The following is a 21729-nucleotide window of genomic DNA, read 5'->3' as shown; positions in this document are numbered from 1 at the left end:
GTCCTATAAGCCTCTTGTACTTGGTTTTCCATTTCATTCTTGAGATTTGGGAAATTCTCTGGTATTATTTCCTTGAATAGATTGTTCATTCCTTTGGTTTGTTTCTCTACGCCTTCCTCAATCCCAATTATTCTTAAATTTGGCCTCTTCATGATATCCCATAATTCTTGTAGATTCTGTTCATGTTTTCTTACCATCTTCTCTGTTTGGTCAACCTTGTTTTCAAGATTAAATATTTTGTCTTCAATATCATAGGTTCTGTCTTCCAGGTGATCTATCCTATTGTTTATGCTTTCTATGGTGTTTTTAACTTGGTTTATTGTTTCCTTCATTTCAAGGATTTCCGTTTGGTTTTTTTTTCAGTATCTCTAACTCTTTATTGAAATGCTCTTTTGCTTCCGTTATTTGCTCTTTTAAGTGTTGATTGGTGCGTTCATTTAATGCCTGCATTTGTTCTTTCATCTCCTCGTTTGCTTCCCTGATTGTTTTAATTTTGTACATTCTGAACTCCCTTTTGGACATTTCTTCTGCTATGCTGTCATTGGGTTTTATTGATATAGTATCTAGGTTTGTTTCGGACATTTTCTTCCCTCGTTTTCTCATATTGGTCAGATGTCAATGGGACTCTGTGATATTGTAGATTTCCTCTATTGGCTTATAGTGACCCTGTAGATTTCCAGTGTATCACCTACCAGCCTTCAGTAGCCAGAAGTCTTGGATTAATTTGACAATGCAGTGCTTCCAAAGAATGCTGCCCCTAGCCCACTACTGGTTCCAGGGAGAGAGACCTGGAGAGGTCTCTTGTTGCACAGCCCTGGTTCCAGAGGCTGGTTGTAGGTCAGAGGTCTCCACTGGCTTGGGGACTTGTGGCTGGCTCTGTGTAGACAGGCTCTCACTGGGCGGTTTGCCCCGAGAAGCTAGCCTAGAGAGGCGCTTCCCGCCAGAGGGGGGCTGAGCTGCTTGGGGAAGTCCCTGGCGCCCTGTGCTGGTCACTGAAGCAACCTGCGGGCGGGCTGGAGCTGGCAGCGGGGCGGGCCGGAGCTGGCCATGCTGCTTCTGTGCAGAAGGGCTCTCAGTGGGGGGCCTGTTCAGAGAGGTTGGAGGATCTGTCGCTATGGGTGGAGCCCACCGCCAGACTGCACAGAGCTGCCTGGGGGAGACGCTATCTGCCCTGTCCCACTCTAATAAGCCACTCGAATCCGGGCCTGCTGCCCAGTTGAGCTTCGCTGGGTTGAGGAGACTCACCCCGTGGTTCTATTTTAGTCCGAGACTCTCAATGCCTCCCCTTTTTGAATCCTGGGTTCTGGGGCAACTGGAGATGCAGTCACCCTCTAGTCTGCCATCTTGGATTGCACCGTGGAAAAAGCCTGCAGCTGGAGGGGGACAATGCTGCCTGGAGAGGTCTCTGGCTGCCCAGCCCTGGTCCCAGAAGCCGCTTGTGTATCGGATATCTCCGCTGGCTTGGGGACTTGTGGCTGGCTCTGCGTCGAGAGGCTCTCACTGGGCGGTCTGCCCCGGGAAGCTAGCCTAGAGAGGCGCTTCCCGCTGGAGGGGGATGGGCTGCCTGGGGGAGTCCCTGGCGCCCTGTCCTGGTCTCTGAAGCGGAAGAACACTCTTATTGAAGAATTCCCAGTTATGTTTTTTCATAAATTTTGTTTTGTTTGTAATTAGTTAAATTACTAAAAAGTCATTTGAATAAAAAAATGAATAATTCAAGAGAGCGATGATTAGGGTTTGAATAGGGACAAGAGTAATTCCTCTGTTAGCCTTTTGTTGCCATGACCAAAATACCTGACAAGAACAACATAGAAGAGGAAAGGTTTATTTTGGCTAATGGTTTCACATGACTCAGTCCGTGGTTGGCTGACTCCAAGGTAAAAATATCATGGTGGAAGGACATGGAGGAGGAAGGCCAGTTAGTTCATTGCATCCAGGAAGCAAACAGAGAGAGAGAGAAAGAAACAGGAAGGGTTTAGGAACAGATACAGTATCCCCAAAGACCCCCAGTGATTTACTTCCTTCACAATGTCCCATATGCCCCTACAGTGTCCACCTGTTAGTCCAGGCAAATTATTAATCCATCAAATGGATTAATCCATTGATGGAGTTACAGCCCTCACAATCCATTCATTTTACTTCTGAACACTGCTGCACTGAGCTTTTGGGGAAACATTCAGATTTAAAAGTAAGTGATGCATGAGAAAAAGACAGATTTTAAAGGCACTACCTTTGAGGAGGTATAAGGATGCTAGAAGATGGTTAAGGGAAGGTATCTGGGATGCCGCTCATGCTTGGGTGAGGTGCTCATGCGGGTGATGGTAACACTCATCCCAGGAGAGAAGTGTGACTGAAGCATGTTTGGAGGGTGAGGTGACAAGACAGGTTTAGGAGTGTTGGGTTTCTGTGCCCGTGAGACAGCCCACTGGGATGTCCAGTAGAATCTGGCACAAGGTGTGTGGCTTGTGAGAGAGGTCGCAATCCCAACTCTGCACGGTGAGGCTGCGTCTACGCTGCCTCCTGGCCTCCCCACTTGCTGCCCGCAGCCTTGAGCCGGGCGGTCTGCAACGTCCCAGGCTCCACCCGTGGTGACTTCCCAACCCCAGGGCAGCGGGAGCGGAGAGGGTCGTCCCTGTCCCCGGAAGGCTCTGCCTCCGGGCGGCTGATGTCCTGCATCCGTGTAGACCTGTCCCCAGAGCGCAGGAGGGAGGGCAAGCCCCGCACGCCCCCACTGAAGTAGGGAGGGGCGGGCAGGTGGGGCCCTGGAAAGAAGCCAGGGGAGCTGGGCAGGGGCGTCAGGATTTCCCAGCTCTGGACAAAACTGGGCACATGGGGACCCACCTGTAGTCCCGCTACTCGGGAGACTGAGAAGGGAGGATCATTTGAACCCAGAATAGGGAGGTCAGCCTGCACAACATGGGGAGAGACCCCTTCTGAAGAAGGAAGAAGAAGGGGAAGAGGAGACAGAGGAGGGGAGGGGAGAAAAGAGATGCTGATGGCATCCTGTGGGTGCTGGATGTTATCCTGGAGCGGAAGCTGCTGTTTCAGCACTGTTAGAAACGTTCAGTGGATTCTGGTTGACGCGCAGCCTCTGAGTATGCACGTCTGTAAGGGGCTGGCTGACACGTGGCAAGAGATGTGGGTGCTCTCGTGTGTGCATGTTAGAAATTAGCTTAGTAGCGGGGACTAAGTTTGTTTCCTTCCGCAGTTTCTCTTGAAAGTGAGTACGAAATACAAGCTAACAGTTTTGAGGGGTTTTTGTTGTTGTTGTTGTTGTTGTTGTTGTTGTTGTTGTTGTTGTTGTTTTTCAGAAATCGAGATGATGGTGCAATTGAAGCTGGTCCGGCCAGTGGGCTCAGGTAAGAACTCTTGACTGTTTCCAAATGGGTGAAGATAAATGTCATGGATAGCAGACGCTAAACTTACGGAGCATGGGAGTTGCTACAGGTTGAGGAGAGACTTGTTGACATTAGTATTTTAAAGTGATTGATCAATCTGTTCTTTTTTTTTTTTTTTTTCCTTTTTATTCCAAGGACATAAAGTTTGTGCACAAATTGGGTAGCTTGCTAAATTATTAAGTCACTTTCATAACCTTTCTGTGAATAGTTGAGTTTTTATAATTAACTGTAAAAATTAAACATTGTGTTACAATAAATATTAAAAATAACACCGGAAAATTTCCAATAATTGTGCAATATAGAAAAAATAAGACCAAATATTAAATTGTAAACTTAACAGTTAAATTATATATATATATATACAATGTTGCCTTGCTTTATTTTCTTACCTAATATGTAAACATGTAAAAGTTCATTTCTCTTTGAGAAAAATATACAGATTCATTCATACAAACAAATGTTTATTTGGTTTCTTTTCTTCTCCTTTTTTTTTTTTTTTAAGTATTGAGGATTGAAGCAGGGTCTCACATATGATAGGCAAGTGTACTCAGCTACACTCCCAGCCCTTTTTATTTAAGTTTGAGACAGGATTTCCATAAGTTTCCAGGATTGGCCTAGAACTTGGATCTTCTTGCTATTGCTACTTGAGTAGCTGGGATTACAGGCATGTGCACCATGCTTCTCAATTGGGCATCTTTGTTTCAGGCCCTGGGTGTTATGCAGGAATTCCGTCAGGAAACATTCTTTTACATAAGATATGCTGACATACACACACATGCAAAGCTGTTTCTGCATTTATTGTCATTAAGCATCCATGAAGTATTTGAAGTGAGCATAAGTGTAGTAAATGGAAAATAAAATATAGCCTAGAGTAGAAACTGCCTTGAAGGAGCACATTAGAATGGATATGTGCTGACCCAAGGGCCCCCAGCACTTAATAAAGGAGAATGAAAGAAAATGATTATCACAGTTCAGTGAAGATAAAGGGGAAAACATGCCAGCTCTCCTGAGAAACTTTCCCTGGCATTTACTTTTGAGGCAAATGTCTGCGTGTGTCACCTGGGGATGCAGAAGAGACTGAGGAATGGCAATGGAAGCACCCTCAGTGCGATCCATAAAGCTTGCGATGGTACATGTTCTCAGGGTACTTCTTCCTAAGGAGAATTGTTGCCGGGGTAATTTTTCTTGCCCTGCACATCACAGGATCCACTTGGATGCTAAGACCTTCTGGCCCCATGTGCTGTGGTTTGATGGGATCTTATCTGGGAATAAATCTAGATTTTATAGATGGCAAATAGACTTTATGTTCTTTACTCTGAAAATACTTCTTTTGAGAGTTTTTTAAAGTTTATTTTTATTTGCCCTTCAATAATTAAATCTCTATAGATAGATACAGATGTTTCATGTGTGACATTCAATACATGTTTAGACTGTATAATGATCAGATTAGGGCAGTGGACATATCTGTCACCTCAGACATTTTTGATAGAGTTTTGGCAGTGGTTAATTATTTCAAGGGGGAGTGTTTTGCTTTCTGGGGTAAAAAGTTTGGATTGAAATGTTTTAGTGAAAATTATAGAACCCCAATGGCCACCCTCTCTTTATTTATAGGTTATATAAGTCTATAGGAAACTAAAATTTTTCCATTAAAAAAAAAAATCAATGACCAGCTTACCCCAGGATGTGAAGCAAAAATTGATACTCTAGATGATTTTGGTCTCGTAATTTTTTCTTTCCATTAATGTCTTTATTGAGATATAATTTACATACCATACGACTCACCAACTTAAAGCACACACAATTCTGATTATCATAGTCATGCCTGCTATCCCAGCTACGCTGAGGCTGAGGCAAGGGAACACAAGTTGGAGATCAGCCTGGGTAACTAAGTGAGATACTGTTTCAAAAATAAAATAAAAAGGGTTGGGGATGTAGCTTATTGCTGGAGTGCTTGTGTAGCATGTATGAGGCCCTGAGTTTAATCCCTAGTACTGAAAATAAAGAGAGAGAGAACGGAAAGAAGCAAGGAAATGAGGGTGAGAGGGTGGGGAGGGAGGGGGAGAGGGAGAAGGAGAGGCACCCAAATTTGGCCTAGCCTCATCCAGGAAGTCAGTTCCTTCTGCTTCCTGCCTCACTCTGACCCACCTTACTTGTGTTCTAGGGTGGAGAAGAGAAGGGATAGAAAGGCCAGAAGGGACAACAGAATCCTTAGAAGGAGAAGAAAGCATTTCACTTTATTGGATCATCCCATTAGTTTGGAATGATTTTGGAGAAGATCTTCAGATCATTAGAATAAAGGGAAATGGCCCTCGATGTTCAGTTGAGTGCTTACTGTGTAAAGTGTGTTTTTCAACCACGTCATGCTCATACTAAGCTCCCAGGTAGGTATTTTAGTCTTACATTTGTATATTAGGAAGTTGAGAGTTGCCAGGGTCACTCAAAGATGAGATAAAGTAGGGCCCAGGGGGTGTAGCTCAGTGGTAAACATGTGCTTAGTATGTGTGAGCCTTGGGCTTGATCCCCAGTGTGTACACACACACACACACACACACACACACACACACACACACACACACATAATCTGGGACAAAGCCTTCTAGGTATGAGGTTTAGTCTCATAGATGAGGAAGGTTAAGTGTTCAAATGAGACAAAAGACTAATGAACTTTACTAAAGTTCACCATGTCTGTCCATCACCCTTGTTTCTTTTCTTTTTTCCTCCTTGTCTTGGCAGCCTGCCTTCCTGCCTGCCCACTGCTCTCCTTCCTTCTTTCCCTCTCTTCTTCCTCTCCCCTAACCGGGTAGTGTGTTTATATCTCTCCTGCTTGTTCATGGAGCAGCTCAGGCTGAAGGCCAACAGGGAGCAGGGAGGAGTGTGTTAGCACAAAATACCGGGCAGGACGCAAACCTCATGCGTCATCTCAGCTCTTTATTCTGGGGAATGAAATGGTGCCCGTGGACCCACTCTCCTGGTGGAAAATGAGCCACTGAACAAAGAAAGGGACTGGTTTCTATAGGTTATTTTGAGGGATAGGCTAGTGAACATGTATCAGTTTGCTTGGACAGTCAGGAATGTGACCTTTTTGGTCAAGGTCTGTGGGAAGGGTCTGAAGAGGATTTACTCTGGAGGAGATAACTCCTTCTAGCGACTGTTTCCTTTGAGGATGATAAAACATCCTCTGCCTTCAGCCAGCATCTGGAAAACATTTGTCTCGGGAAGTGAAAGCTATCAGTGCAAGGCCCTCATTTTCGCTCCCTTTTCTTTTTCTCAGGCTTCATTATTTTGGGAATTTCTTATTCTCCATATCCAGTAGAGGGCGTGAGTTGATAGGGAGCAGGGAGGTTCAGTCCTAGCTGTCTATAAACTGTCCCACTCCTTCATTTTCTACCTCTAGTTACTTCGTCTTAGATGACAGCTTCTTTCTTGGATGAGGGAACATGTTTGTCAGGAATGATCTGTATTTTATTTAAGAAGTTCACAAGTGAATTATGGGCCAGTGGAAAGTGCCCGTGTACACTCAGTACAGTGTGAAGTATGCTGAGAACATTTAGTCTTATTGGACCCTTCACTAGGAATGCTAGATGCTTCATGATTTCAGCCATTGTATTATGTAAGTGTTCAGCCTGTGGAGTCATGACCTGGTAAGAGTCTAAGGCCCAAGGATCTGGTGCTGGCATGTCAATCACCAGCTCATAGCCTCTCTTGCCCAGCTAACCTCATGGCTGTGAGGAACAAAGGAGATAATACAGCAATATCATTTGTGAACTGTAAAACACTTTATCTATCTGTATGTAATGTGTAAAATAACATATTAAGGATACTTTAATTTCAATTTGCAATTGAGGTAGGAATTTAGGGACATGGACAGTATTGAGTCTCAGAAGGGAAATGTACATGAACCTTTGGAATGCAAACAAGCAACTCCTGAGGAACCCAACCTGTGTTCTTGTACCCACATCCTTGAACAAGAAGGTAGCACAATGAGAAGGAAAGGTGTAAGTATAAGGAAAACTGGGGGTCAAAGTGTGACCCTACCTTGACTTCACATCTAGTTCAGCCCTTAGCTACTATTCTTCTATAGATATTAATACTCTAAGTCTTGCTTTTTTCTTTCTAAAGACAGATCTCACTCTCTCTCTTTCCCTTCAAGTATGTAGATTCTTCCAAAGTAAATCTGCTTGTTCCTCTATCCGACAAGTCTTGAAATTGTTTTTTATGGTGTTTGTCAAGGACTCTATTGTCCTAGGTTGAAGTCTCTTTCCCTGGGACCTCCTCAGACCTCATCCAGTGACATGATTAATATAACATTATTGAGGCAATTTACATTATTTTTTCATATTAATTCTTCAGAATCTGCTGTGCATGTTATATATCCAGCATATTGTAATGCAGACTATCTATTCAGGTACTCAGTAGACATATATGGCCAGTGGCTGCTATTTTGGGTAGGATGAATCTAGAGGCATTAAACTGATCACTGATATAATAAATTTGAATGATGACTTTTTGATCCTGAAGATACTGTATTTCTAAAAGTGCTTTTTGCTTTTAATAACTAATAACTCGTGTCTAATACCTATTTTTTATGTGTTATTAGTACATTATGCTTATATATAACAGTGGTATTCATTTTGACACCATCATACATGCTTGGAATGTAATTTGCTCCATTTCATTCCCTGGTACTTCTTCTTTCCCTTCCCCTACATTTGTCTGTTAGGTTCAGATTAATGGTATTTAGTTCTGAAGAGTCTTTACTGAGTTTATGTCTGAATGACCTATGTATTGGCAAAAGAGTTGTGTTGAAAACTCTCAGTACTATTGTATTGTGGTCTATTTGATTCTTTCTATTGAATAGGGTTAGTTTTATGTATCAATATTAAGGGTATAAACATTTACAATTATTATATCTTATTATTTGATGATTCTCCTAACCAGTTTGAAGAGACCTTCTTTGTATCTTCTGATTAATTTTGACTTGAAGTCTATTTTGTCAGATATGAGAGTAGGTGCTGCAGCTTGCTTTTGGTCTCCTTTTTTATGGTATGTCTTCTTCTGCCCTTTAACCTTCAGCCTTTGCCTATAAGATAAGTCTCTTGTAAACAACTTATGGTTGTTAGAAGGACAATTTTGCTGGATATAGCAATCTTGGTTAGCGCCTGTTATCTTTCAGGGCATAGTACATATTATTCCAAGTCCTCCTAGTTTTAAGAGTCTAGGTTAAGAAATCAGTAGAAATTCCAATTGGCTTACCTCTAAATGTGACCTGCCATTTTTCTTTTGCAGTTTTTGGAATTCTATTTTAGAATTATATGTGGAAAGTGGTGACAGAGGATGGGAGAGCAGTGACTGAGATTGGGGGTCTCTGATGATCTCATGACTGTGGCATGCCTGGTAACTGGGAATGTTCCTGTGCAAGGGCATAGGATGCTTAGCTGCTGTGGCAATGCCCTGCATGAGGAGACTCTGTGTAAGAGTCCTATCAGCTCTGACCTTGATCTTAGGCACACGGCTTCTGGGAAGGAAGGAATTCTTATGCTAGACGACCAAAATGTTTCACGAGCTCTGCTTCTCCAGTTCCTGCCCACTTTATAGTAACTTTATTTTATTTTATTTTTTAAAATCTTTATTTATTTATTTTTATGTGGTTCTGAGGATTGAAACCAGTGCCTTGCACATGTGAGGCAAGCTCTCTACCATTGAGCCCCAGCCCCAGCCCTATAGTAACTTTAAACAATGGAGTTTCTTGAGAGCTACACAAAGCTCCTAACACTGCACTTTGCGACTGTGGACTGCAACTGTGGAAAAGCTACAAAGATGTCCTAGTTTCTGTAACTTTCCTGAATACAAAGAATAATGGTTGCATAGTCTTTAACCTGATAATGAGACATATATAAATAAAGATTGCTGGCATAACTCTTTAGATCTGCATCTCCATCAGAGAGCAGAGCTCCACCTGATTCCAGCTTAATCTTCAAGATCTGTGTCTGTGAATCTTTATTTTCCAATTCCCCTTCCCCCTTGCTGGACCCTAGAGTTTGGTTGCTCTGGTTATGGCAATTCTGTACATTGGGCATTTTAATTATATTGTGTCTTGGAGAGGATCTTTTGTGGTCTTGAATATCTGGTGTTTTAAGTGCCTCTTATATTTGGATTTCTATTTCATTCCCAAGGTTTGGAAATTTTTCTGATAATATTTTATTGCGGATAGCTGCTGCTGCTTGCCAGTGGGGCTGCTTCAAGCGGCTCTGGATACTGAGGAAAACCGCAACTTGCTCCAAGCGGCTACGCCGCTTCGCTTACCTAAAACCGCTGCTTCTCACGCTAACGGCCCAACCAGCAGGACAGAAGGCACGTACACTTCAAAGGTTCATCAAGCAGCTTCCCCTTTATTCAAATAACACCCTCAATATATAAGCAGTCTCATGCATAAGCAATTGTAACCAGATATGTCCATCCAATCCTGTTAAAGGTCAAACAGTCCTCGCTCGAGCATACATGTAAAGTATATCTGTCCACGTGCTAGGCAGCTGAACTGATTATAATACAGCCAATTGTAAATGCGTTCTGCCTTTCTCCATGCATATTCAGAACGCCATTTGCTCTCTGTCAGTCGCCATCTTCGGATGCACGTGGCGTAACCCTGGGTACATTGGGCATTTTAATTATAATGTGTCTTGGAGAGGATCTTTTGTGGTCTTGAATATCTGGTGTTCTAAGTGCCTCTTATATTTGGATTTCTATTTCATTCCCGAGGTTTGGAATTTTTCTGATAATATTTTATTAAAAAGATTGTGCATTCCTTTAGTTTTTATTTCAGTGCCTTTGCATATGCTTATGATTTTTAGATTTGATCTCAGTGTTATCCCATATTTCTTGAATATTCTGGTTGTGGTCTCTTAACATCTTTTCTTTATTTTGACTTTATCTTCAAGATTATTTACTTTGTCTTTGTGCCCCAAACTCTGTCTTTAAAGTGGTATAATATATTGGTGATGCTTCTAACTTAATTTTTAATTTGATTGTTAAACCTTTAATTTCCAGAATTTCTGTTTTTTCTTTTCTTTCTTTTTTTCTCCAGAATCTCTATCTCTATCTCTTACCTTTATCTCTATCACTATGGTATGGTGGTGTCAATAGAGTCAGTTCTGTTATTAGCTATTTGTGGTAGCTCATTCCCATGCTTATTTTAAATATCATTAGTATTTCTACCCATAATCTGGGATAATTATCTCTTCTACTTTTATATAAGGAATTTTTTAGTGAGTTTATATTAGTATGTGTCTTGAGCTCAGCAAAAGTCTTGGTGTAAATATTTTCACTAAATTTGAACTTGTTAATATGTTCAGTTTTTAATACCACATTGCAAGGAGATTCTAATCTCCAGTAATTATAGCCATTTCAGAACAATGCCTTATACTAATAAATCTTTAAAAACTTATTCATAATGTTCTTCAGCATTCACTACTTTGAGTGGTACATTGGAGCGATTTCTTTGAATTGGTTAAGAAATTAGTAAGAAAAGTAAAAAGTGCTTTTAAACTTGATTTGGTTCTTTGGTAAGTTGTTCTGCCACTGCTTTGATTCTGGTCTGTGGAGGACTTACTATTTTCCCTCCACCATTTTCTGGGAGCCAGTTTGTTTATTTGGTCTGATTCAAATTGAGGTGTTAGGGTCTTTGTTCTTTTTGGTCCCTTCAGTTGTCCTGTCAGCAGCTCCATTTCTCCTGATCACATAATCATCCAACTTCTGATATCTAGGACAATGAATGATTGACATGTTTTGGTTCAGCCACAGCCTATACTAAAGCCACAATTTCAAGGGTATGTTTAATGTTCTTGTTTTCAGCAGTGAGGAACCCTCTTTCTTTTAAGGTAATTCCATGTCCATGTACTCTCATGAAAGTATATTTCAAGTTGGTATAAATGCTTACCTTCTTTCATTTTGGAAAGTCTGAGGGGTCTTGTTAGAGCAATTTGTTCAGCTTTCTGGGCTGATGTTTTCAGCAGCAAACCCTCAATTTCTAGTACCTATTGTCCTGAGCCATAGCATATCTAGCTATCTGGTGAACATTGTCCATGAAGCTTTTCCCATCAGTGAAGAGGTCCCAGTTTAGTTCGGTGACAGGCTGATCAAGCACATCTAAACTGCTAAACAGTCTCTCAGATCTCTGAGAAGTCATGTTGTATTGGCCTATTATCATTTGCTGGCAATGGGGATGATGGATTTAAAGTGGAAACTTTTTTTTTTTTTTTTTTTTTTTTTTTAATAATCAACATTTGGATTGTCTGACAGAATGCCTGCTGTCTCTCTGTTGTTCCAGCAGTCAGCCAGTAGTTATCCTTTTCCTGTGTCATCAAGCTGTTTTGACAAATAGATTATTGGTCACAGTGTGTCTCCAATGTTTATAAGAGAACTTTAAGGGATGTACCTTATTTTTTATATACATAGTCTGAACTCCTTTAGTGAGTAGGCAGGCCTAGGGTAGGGACTGTCTTTAGGCTTTATTTCAACTTCTCAAAGGCAAGTTGGCATTCTGGGGTCCCAGTTAAAGTTCTAATTCTGTTCTATTTAAGATTTTATACAGGGGTTTAGCTATTTGTCTAAAATTAGAGACCCTAATATGGCAGAATCCTACCGTTTCCAGGAGCACATAAAACTGCCTGTAGTTTCTGGCTTCACTAAATCTCAATGGCCTGCTTGGATCTGACATCAAACTTCATGTTTGTTGGCTAATCTGGAATCTCATGTAGGTGACTTGTGTACAAAACTGAGCCTTTTTACTGAGCACCTCCTATCCGTATGAGATTAGGTGGTTTAATCAACAATAGTATTTGAAAGGCTGGCTATAAGCATATCATCCACACACTGCAAAAGGATTCCTTGATTCAGCTGTTACCCTTATAGGTCTTTTGCAAGACTCTCACCAAAAGGAGCAGGAGAGTTTTTAAATCCCTGAGGTAGGACAATCCAGCAATACTGGGTGGTTACTTTGGTACTGAGGTACTGTCACTCAAAAGCAAATGGTAATTGGGAATTCCTTTGCAGTGGAATGCAAAAGAATGCATCCTTTAAATCTAGAACTGTTCTGGAATTTCAGTTAGTAGGGAGTATGGATGTGGTACTAAGGACTGAATATCCTAAACAATATTTCTTTAAGCTCTAAGGTCTTACACAAATTAGTACCTGTCAGGATTTGTGTGGGTGTGTGCATTTAAACAGCAGGATTAGAGTATTGTAAAGATATCTGACAAGACTGAGTCTTATTTTTTTTTTAATTTGGCAGTGCTGAGGATTGAACCTAGGACCTTGTGCATACTAGGCAAGTGTCATACCGCTGAACCACATCCCTAGCCCTCAATCCATGTTTTAAGAATTTATCCAGAAGAGGCTGGATCCTTATCAATGCCTCTCTCTTAAGGGGGGTATTGTTTCTTCCGGAGACAGGTAACTTCCTCCTTAAGCAAATCTTGGTTGGGGTAACATTGATCATCCTTCCCAGGGTTGACCTTTATGACCTTATTCACTTTTTAATAGTCCTCAAGCACAGCAGGCTCTATTTCCTTTTCCTGGATGAGAAATTGAAGTTGAAACCAGAGCATGTGTTCTAGTGGCACTTGCAAATAGAGTCATTGCTTTTTGGATGAGAAGGTTGTCTAAATATTTACATAACAAATCTCTTCCTGGGAGAGGGACTGGACAATCCAGCATGTATAAAAATCTTATGCCTTAATTGTTATTTCCCTAGCCTGCATTCAAGGGGTGGGAGTATGGGATGTGGTTGAACCTGACTTGTGACTGTTATCATTATCACAATGCCACTGACTTTAAGTGAGCACCCCACTGTCCATTGTACTAGATGGTCTTGCTGGGTCTTTTTCTTACAGTAGGCATATTGATTTCAAGGGAGGGAGGCCCTTCTATTTTATCCTTTTTAAAAACCTGAATATGTTAATTTTATATATTCTCCTCAATCATCCATTTTTATGAATATTTATTTAAATAATCATGAACAAATTTTAAATACCCATTTAGGATCTACTTAATATCATTTACCTCCTGTCCTTTTCTTTAAGTTTTCTTGAAAATTATTTTGCAGGGGCTGCAACAAAACATGAGTTGGCTTTAGTTTCTGTTCTTCCAGGCATTATATATTTGAAAGGCAATATCGATTAGCTGTGAAGTGTTTATCATTTACCTCTTCCACTCACTGAAGTCTTTTCCTTATATCCAGTGCACCCTGTCCAGTAAAGTGCAGACTGACCATACAGAAAGTTTTAGGGATCACTCTGCACAAGCTAACAGGGCCAAGAGACAGGTGCCTGTATACATGGGGATTCCAAGGATGCCCTTATACCTGCTCAGCTCTCTGAGCAGTAGGCAGGGTTCCACCCAGAAATGTGTGCTGGCAGGAGAAAGCTCAGAGGTTTAGGATGCACAAGGTGGGGGAGTATGCATGGGCATACTGAGGACTGCCTCTTCCGGGTTACCCTGGCCTCCATTTATATCAGTACCTGGGGGCCTTTATCTTGGGTGCTGAGGACAGACAGGTGGCTCCTCTTTGTCTCTATGTGGGCAGGCCCCTGCTGCTGTGGTTCAGCTGCAGTACAACCCGCATAGTTCAAAGTCTTTAGTTTTTATAGCTGGATGGCAGGACCTGCAGTTGCTCAGTTCATATTTCATTGCTGACACTTTTGTCCAGAACCTAGGGTTGCAGTTTGGTTTTTTTCCCTTGTTCTAGCCATGGTCCATAGCATTTTGCTTGTTTGTTTTTTGCCAGTCTCCCTGTGCATTTAGATTGATGGAGTACTGTCACAGCAAGAACTGCTGTGCCCCAGCGATGGGCATCTCCTGGAATGTCCTACCAGATCCTGAAAGGGAGACCATTTCTGTCCCCAAGTCATAATCTAGCAGTGCCAACATCAACTGCCATGTCCTTTTAGGCTGGCAGCCAATTTCTCTACAGCCCAGGCGGCTGGAATATTCCCCCAGCCCAGGATGATCTGTGGCTACCTGGAGTTGGGCTGAGAAGCAATGGCTGGCCTGCCAGCACTAAGTTGAAAGGATTTAGCTCTTTTTTAACCTCTTCTTCTGATGTCTGCTCTTTTTTCATACCAGAGGCCATGCCTTTTTGCACCATCAACTTAGTTTCTGACTGTTCAGACTCCTTATCATGTAACTGCATAAAATGCCTGCACATATGAAATTTCTTCCACTTACTTTACCTCTGATGATCAACTTCAACTGCGAGATTATGTAACAATTCAGAAAACCATTAAATGGCAGATTATGCTACAGTAAAACATCATCTTTTTCTTAGTCATAGGCTTATGCCTATATTGGCCCTTTAAGCCAAAATTTTGCCCAAGAGACTTTTGGTGAGCTCATTGAAGCATTGACCATGTCTTAAAAGGCCAGTAATAGAAACAAAATTCCCCACAGATGTATGCGAGCAGAGGGGATACCCCAACACTAGGACTAACAGATGGAAACCTTTAAAACACATAGACAAAATTAGGGGGGAAATCCCCAAGTTCCTTACTTGTATGTAACTGCGATTGCTACACCAGTGGTGCCACACATGTCCCCATGAAGAGGGACCAAATGTATGGAATCATGGGTCTCAGCATGCACACCGGGGGCACTTACCAGATGGCCAAGTTGTCATGACTTTACTTCATCCAGTTTCCATTTTCTCAAAGTAGACTAACTGGTGTATCAAACCATACCATTCAGAGAGAGAAGGAGGGAGATACCTGAAGCAAAGAAGACTCCCTTTACTTAGGAATAGCTCCTCTGGTTCAACCTAAGGCAAACTCGCCCTGCTTCCTCATTCTCCAGTGTTGGCTCACCCGCCTCCTTGGTTGTGGTAGGCAGCTTAGGTGTGGGGGCATTGCTCCAAGTGCCAGACTTGCCCAGGAAAGCTGGAGCAGAAGGGCTCTCAGGTTCCTGGTGGTCCTTGTCCCTGATGCCAATCTGATAATGAGGACTAGGTTTTAAAGGGAAAGAAAAAGACATTTTATTACTTTATTAGCAAAGGAGCAACACAGGGGACTCCTGTACTGTGATTCTGTCGGGAGAAACAGTGGGTTTTTAAAGGGGTGCTTCAAAGGCTACACTCCAACTGTGCCCTGTCAAGAGCAATAATTCATTTGTAACCTTGAGATATAGCCATTTCTTAGATCTTTCAGTGGCAGTCCTGAAGTGTGGTTTCCTCCATTTCTGTGGTGCAGGAAATGAAGGACAGATAACTTGACCTAGGACAGGAAGAAGGTTAATCTTGCTTCTTCCATGACTAGGGAGAGGGAGAAAAGAAAAAAAAAATTCTGTTTTAAAATAAGTCACCGTGACAGGGCATCAAGGGTTACTTTCAAAGCATGACGTGGACCTGTTACAGGCAGAGAGCAAAGAATCATTGGAGGTGATAAGATTATGAACCAGTTGAAGAACTTGTTCAGGGCACAAAGCTGTCAAAGTGTGGGAACTTATTCTAGGCCAAGGTCCAGACAGACAATAGTTTCAGAGTGTCAGATTCAGATGTGAGCTTGGCGTGTGCATGATCATCATGGGCAGGAGAAATAGCACTCTGCTGAAACTTGAGGACAGATATATGGAAGTTCATCATTGACTTTCTAAGGCAAGGCTTGTGAGGAATAACCAGGTAACTGTGTGAGGGTGTTACTGTGTCCAATCTCAGGGTGAGGGGTGCTTCTCATGCTGAGTGAGGAGGTTTCTTCCTTCACTTATCTAGTGTGTTCTATGAGTTCATGGGCCTGGTTTTTCTGATATGAATTTGATATGCCCAATGCATCCATGTACTTCTGATTAATTCACAGGTGGTCATTTTTATTAGCATGATTAATTTATCAGTTTCTGTCTTATGGTTGCGGTAGGCAGATGCTTGTTTACTTTTACAGACAGAATAGAGTCATTACACCTTGGAACTTGTATTCAAAATACAGTAGCTCAGGGCAACTACTATTTTACAAAGTGAAATAACTCAAGTTTAGATATAGTCTGAAAATTACTGTTCAATACATTATGGAGTTACTTAGAGCAGGGTACAGACTTCTCTCCACACCCTGGATTTGTTAGGAAAAAAAATCTAAGTCATTTATAATTTAAAATACTGAAAAACCAATTGATTAATGTAAACACAAGTGTGCTTGACTTCTTAAATAAGAAAAATATATGTTTGCATCTATTACATATGTTTTTATAAATTGTTAGTATATAGAAAAAACAGTTTTAAGATTGCTTTGTTTCTGGGTCTCCACTAAAATCAAGGCTACTAAGAGTTACAATTCTAATTAACAGATGTAGTCCATATACAAAATATGAAGAATTTCAGCTGTGTTCTGATTAGAATACTATAGAAAGCATAAAGTATTTCATCTTATTGGAAAACAAGAAGTAATTTTTCTAAATTCAAATTTGGAAGTGTTAGGGGCAGTTATGGTTCGTTGTTAGCTCCCAGAAAACGCTCCGCAGACACAGGTCTCACACAAGGAACTTTTATTTTATGCGACGATTCACGTCCGCTGGGGGAGGGGGGGGAAGGAAAGAAGAAAAGAGAGAACATGGTGCAGACATAGGAATTTCGGGGGCTGAGAGGAACCAATCTCGGAGGAGAATTCTTACAGACTGACTGATGGACCAATGACATATTAGAACATAACGTGGGAGGCAGGAAGATTACGGCAGCGTAAGCCTGAAATTCCTGTAACGTAAGAGGCGGGAAGAACGCAGACTGACAGGTGATGGGAAGGCCAGAAATTCCTGTAACAGGGAGAGGCGGGCGGAAGGCAGATTGACAGGTAATGGAGAGGCCAGATTCCTTACAGGAAGGATTGTTTCAAAATTTAAACTTAAGGGGTAAAGAGCAAGGAGGACAAAGAGGTATAAAGTAGTTATAAGTGCACACTTTCTGATCCCAAGGTTTGTCCCCCCTAGTATTCCATACTCATGGAGCTTTGTAAACGGAAAAAGAACACCCTACACAATTTATTTAGTTGGCTATCTTCAGACTTGGACTCCCTTTTGAATTGTGCTTTATAATTTATAATGATACTTCTACCTTTAGGCTGAAGCATCTGACCCCTTTTGCTTCAGCCATTGTTTATAGACTAATTCTCACTGGGACAAGAAGCCTGCCAAGTTAGATTGGCTGGCACCCAGTTACCTCCAGACTCTGAGGAATGGCCAAAAAATGGAGGAATTATAACACAGACTTAGACTCTCCACTTTTGCTTACAAATGTCTGAAGTGTGGCTAAAATCAGGATTAAGCACCTGGCACATCCTCCTTCATTTGACATCTATCCCTTTTTCTCTGAGTGAACTTTGATTCCAGGAACAAGGTAATTCAGGACATGTGATCAGTGGAAGCTACACCCAAGGCAAGGACAACTTTTTTGTTGGAATAAGGCCACACCTGACCAATACGGAGATAATGATCCACCCCGCTGGATAAAGATCACTTGCTTGGTCAGCTGTGAAAAGCCTCCAACTATGCAAACCTCCAGTCCTTGCCCTCATTCCCCTTTCTATAAAACCTGAAAGTCATTGTCAGTCCCTTGAAGAAAGAGCTAAAGACATGCAACCCTTGTCTTCCCAGTGTAACTATACTGATTAAAGTTTGTTCATGTTTTTCTCACACACACACAAACACACATCAAACGCAAAACAAAACACAACACAACAAAAAATCTTGAATAACTATAGTAGAATTGTCAAAACTAATAAATTAACATCGGCATAATACTATAATCCTATTAATTAAATTAATTATAATACTACTAACTATATACTTTATTTCAATTTCTCTTGTCTTTCTATTATTTTTTTTTCATCCAGGATCCACATTGCAATTAGTTCTAACATATTTAATTTCCTCTTTTTTAAAAAAAAATGGTTCTTTTTTTAAAACATGTTTTTAGTTGTAGATGGACACAATCCTTTTATTTTATTTATTTATTTTTATGCGGTGCTGAGAGTCGAACCCAGTGCTTCACAGTGTTAGGCAAGCACTCTATCACTGAGCTACAGCCCCAGCCCTCTGTGATGGTTCCTTAACCTCTAGTACTTTCAAAGCATGATGTGGACCCCTGTTAAAGGCAGAGAGCAAAGAATCTTTGGAGATCAAGATCTCCAATCAAGATCTCATATCTTGACCCCAGTGAAGATACCAGTCGGTTAATTTGTAGAATGCACCTCATTTGTATTTCTTTGATGTTTTTCTTATGTCTATATCGAGGTTCTGACTTTCAGGAAAAATGCCACAGAGGGGCTCTGCTTGGTGCATTGTGTCAGGGGTGTGTGAGGTCAATGTGTTTTATTACTGCTGACGTTAACCTTGTGAAGGTGATGTTTGCCAGGATCTCAAGATAGAAATACATTTTTTTCTCCATTGTAATTAAGAAATATCTTGGTAGAAAATCTTGGACTATGCAAATATCATTTCCCCTTGAACTTCTGTTCACTAATTTTGGCATCCTCTTGTGGAACATGTTGTAATTTGTCAATCTAATGGTGGCTGTGAAAAAGGTTTCATTATTTCTATGTTTTGAATTTTTTTCTGTAAGGAAGAGCTGTCCATTTCCCCTTGTTTATCTAAATATTTGTATCAATACCAACTTATGGATGTTTATTCTATTACGTGGGTTATACTCCAATATTATTTTTACTTAATTTGCTTCTCAAATTGTTCCAACTTTTCCTACCAGGTCCTCTTCTTCCAGACTGGTCCCTGCGCCACTCTGACATATCATCTTGCTTTGTTTCTTAACTTTAAAAGCATTTCCTTACCTTCTGATACCATGAAGTACTCCCAGTTCATTTTGTATTACCCATAACCTGACTCTGGAATGATCCATTTCTTCAAGGCATTCTGGTTACTTATTTAGAGTGGTATTTAAAACCAAGATATGGGCACTATGCTGCTTAAAGTTACTTTTGAGTTGGATTCGGCATTGAGGCGAGAACCTAGGATCTCATGAATGCTAAACAAGCATTCTACCATAGAGCTACCCACCGCCCATTTATTTTAATGGGTTTGTGACTTTGAAAGTACATCTCTACAAAGGCTAGTATTACCTTCAATTTCATGCACCAAAGAGAACCTGACTGATGTAGCCAATTTGAATTCAATCTTTTATGAGAAAAAGTTGAAATTGGCAGGATTTAGCAGTTTTTCAAATGATTATAATCTTATAAGAAACCAGAAATATTTTATTAGCTTAGTAGCTTAATTAAACTATGTCTTGAATAACAAAATGTATATGAAGGGAATCTATGCAGAGACTCTATCTTTGAGATGATTGAAGTGTTCTCCAGTGAATGATGATGCCTCCCCTTTGTCCTCTTGGGGCAAGTCTTTAAGCCTGCTTCCTCATTCTAAAAATAAAGGTTTTATGCAATATTTTTGTTACCCATGCTTTTCTTTTTTCTGCAAGCTCAGAGTACCCCTTAATATCTAGAATATTTGGAACACCCTGTCCTAGTTATAATTTTACTATCTGATGATTTAATTCACTATGGTAAATGGGTTCAGTTAAATTTCAAATCCATATTTCATTTAGTCATAGTAGCAATGATGTTAGTCATACTAGGAATGATGTAGTACTGCATACATAAAGAGACATTATTTGGTTTGAGTCAATGTCTTTACTCATGGCTTATAGGGTACCGTGTCATAATTATTTTAGGGAGGACATGCACATGCACACATGTACTTTTGTGTACGAGGTTATGGTGGAAAAGACTTTTTTTTTTTTTACTGCAGTTCTCATCAGAATTTTGAGAAGTAGTGCTGCTTTCCAATTCTGACTTTCTGTTCACAATCATTAGTGTCTGATTATGATTACAATTATTAAATTATAAAATGAAAGAGAACAGGAATCTTCACCTTCATACAGTGACATGTATTAAATTGTTGTGGAAGGACTTTGTTTTAAACTTAGTGCTCTGTATTGTTCAGTAAATTCTAACTCAGAGGTTCAGCTTGAGAGTTGCCTGTTTCTCTTATTTTCCTCTTTGATCTCAGGATTCTAACATCCTCACCTCTTTCCCCCTTCTTCTCATCTTCCAACAGTGCAAATTTGGTGGGACTGGCCTTGTGAGGGAATGAGAACGTGTAATGATTCTCCCTCAGCATCTGCCCACCTCCTCACTCCCTTATACCCTCTCCTCAAATCTACAAATATGATCCTAATGTTAGCTTTCATTGCTGTGACAATACATCAGAGAAAAACAACTTAAAGGAGGAAAGATTTATTGTGGTTTATGGTTCCTTAGATTTCAGTGAAAGGTAACCTAGCTCCATTGTTTTGTGCCTGAGCTAAAATATTGTGGTAATGAGAGCATGTGGCAGAGCAGAGCAGGCTGCCCACCTGTGGGGTAGTGGGAGAAAAGAGTGTTGGGGACAAGATATGCTTCTCAAGGACATGTTTGCAAGGACCCACTGCTTTCCTCTGTGTTCTACTTCCTACAGTTTTCACCACCTCCCAATAGCATATCCAGCTATGAATCCTTCAATGGATTAATCCACTGATTTTGTTAGATGATCATGATCCAATCTCTTTCCAAAATCCCCACTTTTGAACACTGCACTGGGGACAAAGCCCTCAACACATGAGTCTTGGGAGGACAATCCAGATCCAAACAATAACAATTATTTAATTTACTTAATATTATTTACTTAATCATTCCTCAATCTTTACATTATGTCTTTCTCTTTTGTTGCCTTAACATTTGGGTCAGATTTTACTCAGCTCTGCATATAGACATGATGAACATTTAAGAAATGTTTTGTTCAAAACTATAATACAGGGATAACTTGGCCTAAACTTTTGTAAGTTCTCTCTCTCCCCACTTCAAGGATAAAAGCTCCTACCAGCCACTATGACTGGAAGCAACAGACCATGAAAGGAGAGAAAAGAGGGTCATGGAGTTTGTGGAAGCTCTCTGTCAATTCCCAGAAAAGACATGAACATTTCCTTTTATTAGCCTATCTCTTTCTCATTATTTCTATTCTATATCTGTAAACTTTCAACCCCCTGGAGTTGAGATGCTAATTTGTGAGCAAATGTCCCTCTTTTCCATACATTGGCCACTGAAATAAAGCTTTTCTGTCTTCCCAGTACTTCTTTATTAGACATTGGTTTTTCAATAAGACGAGCTTCAGACCCAAAATTGGTAACATTACCGGAATCTAACATACTTAGAGGAGTTCTAAGTCTACTCCTTAACATGATTGCCAGTTACTTCTTGGTAGCAATTATAATATCTGTGATTTGCTGTGATTTAATCTTTAATTTTATAATTATTATTAATTT

The sequence above is a fragment of the Sciurus vulgaris genome, assembly GCF_902686455.1.
Source record: "Sciurus vulgaris genome assembly, chromosome: 9".
Taxonomy (NCBI): Eukaryota; Metazoa; Chordata; class Mammalia; order Rodentia; family Sciuridae; genus Sciurus; species Sciurus vulgaris.
The sequence above is the reverse complement of the archived record's forward strand: the minus strand, read 5'-3'. Positions refer to the sequence as shown.